The sequence below is a fragment of the Triticum aestivum genome, chromosome 3A (assembly GCF_018294505.1).
Source record: "Triticum aestivum cultivar Chinese Spring chromosome 3A, IWGSC CS RefSeq v2.1, whole genome shotgun sequence".
Classification (NCBI taxonomy): domain Eukaryota; kingdom Viridiplantae; phylum Streptophyta; class Magnoliopsida; order Poales; family Poaceae; genus Triticum; species Triticum aestivum.
The window spans coordinates 333,901,417-333,911,370 of NC_057800.1; positions in this window are offsets into that span (position 1 = coordinate 333,901,417).

Below are 9,954 nucleotides of genomic sequence, written 5' to 3' on the forward strand. Positions count from 1 at the left end.
CGTTGCTCCTCTCCAATGCCACTCCCACCGGATGTGGGCCTTCAGCGGGCATGATGACCGTATGAGGCTCCAGGAAGAGGACCTGATGCCTGAAGTGCTGAGGACAGCGCTCTTGATCCTGACTAGGGACCCCAACCCTGGCAGCATCCAGCAGGGAGTGGCCTTGCTGTACCTCTGCCAGAACAGGGGCGATTTTGTGAATCAGATGCCTGTCTTTGATGAGTGGGGGCCGCGCCCCGCCGGCCTCCAGGGGCCTCGCGAGAACCCAGTGATGGTGATTGCCCTTCTAGTCGGCCAAGGCCACTCTTCCTCAAGTGGCGGAGCAGGGAGGCATGAGGCGCCAGAGGCCGAGGGGGCTCCCGGCGGGGTGACAGCGTCGGGCGATGCTCATGAGGGAGCAGCTCTTGGGGCCCATGCCGCTGAGGCTGAGGGTGGCAAGAAGCTGCCCTCAGCGCCTGCGATTGAGGCCCCTGAGGCTCCAGCTGCTTCTCTTGGCAAGGCGATTGGCAGCGCGCATCAGGCAGGCGCCCCTAACGCGGATCGCCTTGACGCTCCGTCTTTGTCGCAGGTTGATCCCTGCGCTCAACTCTTGGGCCGCTTCTGTGTGGACTTTGAGGCCCTCCAGAAGAGAAGGGAGGCCCTAGGCGACGATTACCCTTGTCGCCTGCTGAAGCGTAGGAAGTACTTCGCCACTGATGAGTAAGCCTTCTCCTTTCCCAGCTCCCGATCCTTCTGTTGCTTTTACTGATCCTTGCTCTGCAGGCCCCTTCTAGCCGAGCTCGCGGAGACGGCTGAGGTGCCGTCCCCCTTGGCTTCGCCCCCTCCATCGTCCTCAAGCGCTCCGAGCAGCAGAGCCCTTGTGGTGAGGGCGATCGGAGAGGCGAACCGTCCCGAGGCGCATCGTGACCCTGCGCACCTCGCGATCCTCATTTGCAGGCCTTCTCGTGGCATAGCCGGCCTGCTGTGGGCTTCTTGCCTGGTCGTGGACTGCGATTGGCTGAGGCGCTCCCTGCGCTCTTCATTTGGGGATGGGCTGGCTCCAGGCCGGGCTTCTAGCATGGCGTGCCCGGCCGTCGCGAGGGTGCTAGCCCCCTGCCCGGAGGTGGAGTGCTAATTCATGGCCCCCGGCGCTTGCTTGGGGGCAGATGATGGTGTGGGAGACGTGCTCGTGCGCGCCCGGGAGCGTCGTGCTCTTCGCCAAGGATTCCTTCGAAGGGCTGCTGACGCGGTGAGCCTGCTTGGTGAGGAGCTTGCTAATGAAGACGCGCGCCTTGAGGCCGAGGGCATGCGCCTGGCTACAGAGAGGCGCGAGATGGAGGGCACCATCGCCCTTGCGCGCCGTCAGCGCGATCTTGACGATGCAGAGGCCAAGGCGTCGCTGGTGGCCTCTCGGGAGGCCCGATCTTGGGCCGCTGAGGAGGCCCGAGAAGATGACCAGCGGCGAGAGGCGGCGGAGGAGCGGGCTCGGGAGCTCCTGGCCTGGTGCCACTCACTGTAGGAGCAAGTGGAGCTGCGCGAGGCAGCCCTCGCGTCGATGAAGGTGGCCTCTGGCGACCCAGCAGAGCTCCAGAAGCGTGAGGAGGCGCTGACGCTGGAAGCCGCCGAACGTACCCGCGAGTACGAGCGTCTGGAGACGAGGGAGCGCTTGGTGACGTAGGCGGAGGATGATGTCGCTGCACGGGAAGCCCGTGTCTTGGAGGAGGTCGGACGTCGGGTGGCGATGGCGCGCTTGAACCTCGAGCACGAGTTCGAGGAGAGGCTGGGGTTGATCTGGGCCGAGGCTGAAGGTAGGACTGCTGCCTTGAGGGCCAAGCTGGAGGAAGCGACGCGGCGGGCCGATGCTTTTCGGGCCGCCCTTGAGGTAGCACAAGGGGAGTCAACCACCTCCCAGGCCGAGGTGCTCCTTCTTCGCTAGCGGGTGGAGGAGGCCGAGGTCGTCGCGCGCCAGAATGCGGACGAGATACGTCAGTGGCGGATCCTGGAGCATGAGCACGGCCCCATGTTCACCATGCTCCGGGAGAGAGCCAACACAGCCTTGGGCAACATCTGCGAGGCGGCTGTTGGCGAGCCGCACGCAGTCAACTACGCCGGCAACCTTCAGTTCTTCACCGACATGGTGACGCAGCTGGAGGCGCGGTCGGTCAGGGCTGACAGGTTGGTGGAGGAGAGGAGCCGCGCCCTGCTCGAGCGCACCTTTTCTCGCGTCTTCAGCCATCTCCGGAACATGGATCCCCACTTCGATTTCGACGCCGCCATCGCCCCAGTCCCCCAGGCCGTCCGAGACGACCTGGCGCACTGGGTGGAAGACAATGTGGATGCTCTTGGCAGGGCCTTCCCTTCAGACAACGACGGCGTGATCGTGGCTGCCGACGAGGGCGGTGTGGTGAACGGCCCTGCCGCCGTTGGCGGCGACGCAGACAGCGATGGCGAGTCCAGCGACGCCAGCAATGGTTTGGGTGGTGCTCCTGAGGATGCATCGGGGGATTTATCCGACTGATTGTGCTTCATTCCTGCTTCCTTACCCTGCATGAATAGAACTCAGGTTTTGGCCTGATGGCTGTGAGAGCATTTTGGAGGGGGAGTCCCTCATGTAAAACTTGTGTTCATCGTATTAGTAGATGTTACATTGCCCATGCGCCCGTGCCAAGTGGTTGGCTTAAGCGACGCGCTGGTCGGCTAGTTTACCTTTGTCCCGTGCGGGCCCTGAGGTAGCCTGTGGGAGGCTGTGGTGTCCCGAGTGTTTCCTGATCGAATCCGTAGGATCTGCAGTAAAAAACCCTCCTGAGAGGATGCGGCGGCGGCAGTCTGGGCTGCCCGCAAGCTGGGCCTGACCCGGCTCGCGAGGGGCTCACGAGGGGAGGCAGCTGAGGCGAAGTGGTAATCAAAACGCGAGAAATTGCTCGAACGAGACTAAGCACCCCTTCCCCGAACACACGCAAATCTCAAATTCGAATCCAACTTAAATCCAGCGGGGGAAAGTGACAACCAAAGGGAAAAGCAATGAAAGCTGACAAAAGGCCGCGTCCAGCATCTAATCTAGTCTTGGACGTCTTCTCACCAACGCGGAGCTAAGTGCTGCCACTGGGCATGGGAGGGAGCCCCAGGGCCTGAGGCCGGCACCCCTGAGACTCCGGGGCGTGTACAGCCCCACTCATTATTACGTGAGAGTGTCACGGGGCAGTGAGCTTCACAAGCACTGGGCCTTCTTCACAGGTACCGGCCTTGCTTCATATCGCCAGACGAGGGCCCCGCCTTGCGACACACTCTAGTGCCATCAACGACGACCGGAAACCAGGACGCCGCCGATGGGGTAGAGCGGTCGCCAGCGGTTCCCCCGACGACCACGGGTCCTCCGCCAGGGGCAAGCCCTGAGGCACCTCCCCAGTAGAGGGCCTACCTCCTGAGAACACCTTGCTCCAAACGCCGCGGTGGTGACGTCGGATCTCGGCCCCTCTCCTGCAGCCCCCTGCGCCCTCCTCCCGAGGGGTAGGAGACTGTGGGAGCGGGGCAGCTGCTCGCTGTGGCAACCTGCACCTCCTGCGATCCATGATTAGCGTATGCCTGCTCCTGAGGAATTAGCGGTACCCGATAATCGCTGCCTCCAGCGTGGCCGGTGGGACCGTCCCGTGGCTCCTGGAAGAGCTCAGCTTCTGGCGCCTCGTCCCCCCAGCTTGGGCTGAGGAGCGAGCCTTGTTCGCCCTCATGAGGGTGCCCTTGGTCCATCATGTGGGGCACGTATTCTTCTAGTGTCGTCATCTCAAAGGCCACGCCGTAGTGCTCCGCGTGCCATGCAGCTCTGCTTGACGTGCCCACCGTGGGGTGGTAGCGCGGCTGTCCACTGGGGCCGTGGGTCGCGTCGAGTCCTTCTTCTTCGCGGACCGGGAGCGGGGGCAGCGCCGCCGTCGGTCCGGTGCCGATAGCTTCGCTGGTGTTGGAGTAGCCTTGGAGCCCGCGGGCGCACGCGGAGCCCCTGCGCGGGCCGCCCTGGGCTTGAGATGGGAGCTGGGTGCAGAAGGGGTGAGCCCCCGAGGCGGCGAAGCCCAGGAGCTCTGCCACCCGCTCCAGCAGCACGTCGCGGCCGCCCTCCAGCAGCCTGCACTGCAGCAGCTCTCGAGCCACCGTGAGCGCGGCCCTCAAGTTCGCCTGCTCCCGGCGGGTGTACGGTGTCGTGGTCGCGGCGTGATTGGAGGCCCTTGCTGTCGACCGCGCCTGCCGCGGTGTGAGAGCTGTCGAAGCCTGTCCGTGTCGCCCGCGGCCCACAGCGCCCTGTGGAGCACGAGCTGCCTGGGGCATGGGGTTGCCCGAGGCGAGTGGCTCTGTGCTGGCGGGCCACGCCTCCCAAGGATCTGGGTTACCCGCCTGGTCACCGGACATGGTGATGACGACGCGACGGGACACGAAGCGGTAGAAGGTGGATTCCGGCGCACCCCTACCTGGCACGCCAAATGTCGGATTTTGAGTTCCGGCAGACCCTTGAGGTTCGAACACTGGGGTGCGCGCGGAGATTTCGCCTTCTACCTACCTGCACCCCTCCGCCTCGCTAAGATCTAAGCTATGGAAAGAACAGCGCAAGAGACACAGGGTTTATACTGGTTCGGGCCACCGTTGTGGTGTAATACCCTACTCCAGTGTGTGGTGTGGTGGATTGCCTCTTGGGCTGATGATGATGAGCAATACAAGGAAGAACAGCCTTGCGAGGGTCTGTTCTTGGCTGAGGGGATGAACTGCTAGGAGGAGTTCAGTCACCCTTCTCTCTCTCTCTCTCTTCTCAATTCTCTCTCCGATCTCCATCCCTCTACCCTGTGGGTGGCTAGTCCTATTTATAGGCAAAGGCCCTGGGCCTCTTCCCAAATATTGAGCGGGAAGGGCGCCAACAATTGGCCATTTTGAAGGGGAACATCTGGTACACTTATCCTGACTAAAGTTGGTCCTCGCCTGCCAAAAGCTCTGGTGGTGACGCTGGCTTGGGCTCCACAATGACTTCCTTCCTGCCGTTGGGCTGGTCTTGGTCTCGTTGCACCGAAACGGATGCCTTTGCTTGATGCTCTCGCCTGCGCTTGCTCCCTTTGCACCAAAGAGGAAAGGAGGACACTGCGCGGGCTGGCGCCTGCCTGGCACCCTTGGTCGTCATGGCTTGCGTCACGGGCACCTCGTGAGGTACCCCGCCTTGATCTCTCCGCCTCCTCGCGAGCCAACTTGATGAGCCCGTGCCTGAGGAAGCTCCGTGTCGTCCGCCCCGCGAGGCTTGGCCCCTCGCGAGGGTCTTGGGTCTGTGTTGATGAAGACGGGCCGTGCTGGGCCCCCTTTGAGCCACGCCGCAGGCCGTAGGCAGGCAAGTCTGGGGACCCCCGTTCCCAGAACGCCGACATTTTCCATAAGCACGTATGACTATATACGGAATACATGGCTACATTACATTGACTAACTAGAGCTAGTTCTGTGTCACCCTATGTTATGACTGTTACATGATGAACCGCATCTGACATAATTATCCATCACTGATCCGGTGCCTACGAGTTTTCCATATACTGGTTTACGCTTATTTACTTTTCCGCTGCTACTGTTACAATCACTACAAAATACCAAAAACATTACTTTTGCTATCTTTACTTTTGTTGCTGCTACCACTACTATCATATTACTTTGCTACTAAACACTTTGCTGCAGATACTAAGTTTCCAGGTGTGGTTGAATTGACAACTCAGCTGCTAATACTTGAGAATATTCTTTGGCTCCCCTTGTGTCGAATCAATAAATTTGGGTTGAATACTCTACCCTCGAAAGCTGTTGCGATCCCCTATACTTGTGGGTTATCAAGACCTTTTTCTGGCGCCGTTGCCAGGGAGCATAGCTCTATTCTTTGAGTCACTTGGGATTTATATCTGCTTATTATTATGAAGAACTTGAGAGATCCAAAAACCAAAATCTATCCCTCAACTACGAGGGGAGGTAAGGAACTGCCATCTAGCTCTGCACTTGATTCACCTTCTGTTATGAGTAAGCTAGCGACACCTACACCTGCTTCTGCTATTCTTTCTAATATGTCGCATGTTATTGATGATGCCACTTCTGCTATGCATGATACTTATGATGAAAATGCTTATATGTCTGATACTACTGTGCCCCTTAGTGAATTTCTTGATGAACAAATTGCTAGGGCTAGAGAAAAAGAAATTATTGAATCTGAATACGATGATGATAGTGATGATGAAAACATGCCTGTTATTCCTAAAGGTTATCTTTTTGATAAGGAATCTTCTGCCGCTATTTTCGCTTGCAAGGATAGATATGAGCTTAAGAGGTTATTAATTAAATGGAACAAGGAATCACTTAGAGATAGAATGAGACCCGATCCTGCTTTTGCTACTTCACCTATATGTGTTCTTGATAAAGATTATGAATTCTCTGTTGATCCTGATATAATTACTTTGGTTGAATCTGATCCATTTTATGGCTATGAATCTAAAACTATTGTGGCACATCTTACTAAGTTAAATGATATAGCTGCCTTGTTCACTAATGATGAGAGATCATGTTACCTCTATTTACTCAAAATATTTCCGTTCTCATTAAAGGGTGATGCTAAGATATGGTTTATTTCTCTTGATCCTGGTTGTGTGCATAGTCCCCAGGATATGATTTATTACTTCTCTGCTAAATATTTCCCTGCTCATAAGAAAGAAGCTGCTTTGAGGGAAATATACAACTTTGTGCAAATTAAAGAAGAGAATCTCCCACAGGCTTGGGGAGGCTTCTCAAGTTACTTAATGCTTTGCCTGATCATCCTCTTAAGAAACCCAAAATACTTGATATCTTTTATAATGGACTAACTGATGCTTCCAGAGATTACCTGGATAGTTGTGCTGGTTCTCTTTTCAGGGAAAGAACACCGGATGAAGCTGAAATTCTATTGAATAATATGTTGACAAATGAAAATAATTGGGCACCTCTTGAGCCAGCTCCTGAACCAGCTCCTGCTCCAATTACTGATCTTATTCCTAAACCAACTCCGAAGAAGAGAGGTGTTCTATTTCTCAGTCCCGGAGATATGCAAGAGGCAAAGAAATCTATGAAAGAAAAAGGTATTAAAGCTGAAGATGTTAAGAATTTACCTCCTATTGAAGAAATACATGGTCTTAATTCACCGCCTGTTGAAGAAACTTATGATCTCAATTATTTATTCGTTGAAGAACCTCCTGGCCCCGATATCCCGACACATGTAATAAAGGTAAATTCTCTCTATAGATATGATAAAGCTGAAGTTCCTCCTACTAAAATTGCTAGTTAGTGCTTGGATGAGTTTGATAACTTTATGTATAAACAAGACGACTTCAATGCTTATTTTGGAAGACAATTAAAAGAAAATGCTTATATGATTAGACGCTTGGGTGATTATATGGCTGATATTAAAGGAGAACTTAAACTTATTAGAAAACATGCTTCTATGGTTACCACTCAAGTAGAACAAGTACTTAAAGCTCAAAAAGAAGTGCTTGATGAAATGAATAGTAAGAACAATGATTATGCTATTAGAGTGGCAACTAGAACTGGTAGAATGACTCAGGAACCTTTGTATCCTGAAGGCCACCCTAAGAGAATCGAGCAAGATTCTCAGAGAAATAATATTGATGCTCCTAGTTCTTCTAACAAGAAGAAAAAGAAAAATGATAGAACTGTGCAAACTTCTAGCGAACCTATTGCTGAACCACCTGATAATCCAAATGATATATCTATGTCTGATGCTGAAACACAATCTGGTAATGAACATGAACCTAGTGAAAATATTAATGCTGATGTTCATGATGATGCTCAACCTAGTAATGACAATGATGTAGAAATTGAACCTGCTGTAGATCTTGATAACCCACAACCAAAGAATCAACGTTATGATAATAAAGACTTTGTTGCTAGGAAACATGGTAAAGAAAGGGAACCTTGGGTTCAGAAACCCATGCCTTTTCTTCCGAAACCATCCAAGAAAAAGGATGATGAGGATTTTGAGCGCTTTGCCAAAATGATTAGCCCTATCTTTTTGCGTATGAGATTAACTGATGTGCTCAAAACGAACCCTTATGCTAAATATATGAAAGATATCATTACTAATAAAAGGAAGATACTGAAAGATGAGATTTCCACCATGCTTGTTAATTATACTTTTAAGGGTGGAATACCAAAGAAACTTGGAGATCCCGGAGTACCTACTATACCTTGCTACATTAAGAGAAATTATATTTAAACTGCTTTATGTGATCTTGGAGCCGGTGTTAGTGTTATGCCTCTCTCTTTATATCATAGACTTCACTTGAATAAGTTGACACCTACTGAAATATCTTTGCAAATGGCTGATAAATCAACTGCTATACCTGTCGGTATTTGTGAGGATGTTCCTGTTGTGGTTGCAAACGTTTCTATTTTAACGAACTTTGTTATTCTTGATATTCCCGAGGATGATAGTATGTCTATTATTCTTGGAAGACCTTTTCTTAATACTGCAGGGGCTGTTATTGATTGCAACAAAGGCAATGTCACTTTTCATGTTAATGGTAATGAGCATACGGTACACTTTCCAAGGAAACAACCTCAAGTTCATAGTATCAACTCCATGGAAAAATTCCATCGATTATAATTGGAGGTTTTGAATTTCCTATTCCTACTGTCAAGAAGAAATATGATATTCTTATTATAGGGGATGTGCATATCCCCGTTGAGGTAACTTAGTGTTATTCGAAATTTCTCTGGTTCCATGATTATCGGAATGAGTTTGTTAACAAGACTTGATCAACCTTGTTAGTGGATTCTTTTTTATGACCATGAGATGGATGAAACTAGAAGCACAAACTTCTGTACCCTCTTTATATTTTCTGTTATTTATATTAAATAAAGTAAAAAATAGTATTTTTCTGTCTGTTATCTGATTATCCGTGCAATATAAAAATAACCCAAAAATAAAAGTCCTTAGAATGACATGCCAATTTAATATGATTTTTTCAGGAATATTTGAGGATTTACTGTGCAAAAATTACCGCGGGTGGAGCTGCCACCTGGCCACGAGGGTGGTGGGCGCCCCCCCCCCCTATAGGGTGCGCCCCATGCCTCGTGGGCCCACAGTGGCCCTCCTCCACTTATCCCAGCACCCATCTTATTCCTTTGTCTCACACAAACCTGAAAAACCAACTCAAGCACGAGTTCCAGCCACTTTTGCTGTGATTTTTGATCTCCTTGCTCAAAGCACCTCTCGCAAAACTGCTTGGGGAGATTGTTCCTTGGTATGTGACTCCTCCACTGGTCCAATTAGTTTTTGTTCTAGTGCTTTATTCATTGCAAATTTGTGCTGCATAGGTGACCATGTTCTTGAGCTTGCATGTCAAATTTATATGGTTCCAAGTAGTTCTAATGCTTATATAGGCTCTAGGCACTTGTAGGAGTAGTTACTATCAGTTTTATTGAGTTTGGTTTACTTTTATTTTGAAGTTACTAAAAATTTCAGAATTTTTCAGAGATAAACAATATGTTTAGGAAGATGTTCCAAGGTGGTTCCTCTAAGAAGCAAGGACCCAGGATTGCTATGCGCGATGCTGACGAGGATCCACCAAGAGACGCTCCAGTACGGCCTTGTGAATGGCCGTCGGAAAATTTTACCGACCGTGCGGGAATAAAAGAAGAATTCAAATCATATTTGCGCAATGCCGGTCTTGAGGATTTTGAGGCTAACAAATGCCCCTAGTATCATGATCTCACAAGTTCATTTGTGAGGAGGTTTGAGTATTCATCTTCGCGTAATTCTCCTTCAGTCATGTTTGATCTTTATGACAAATCTTATACCATGGACTTAGAGGATTTCACTTCTGCTTGCGAACTTCCATCATGGGGTAGTGTTAGGGATCCCCCTAAATCTGAATTTAGAAACTTTCTTGCTAGTATAACTGTGGGGGAATCTAGAGATATAACGCAGGC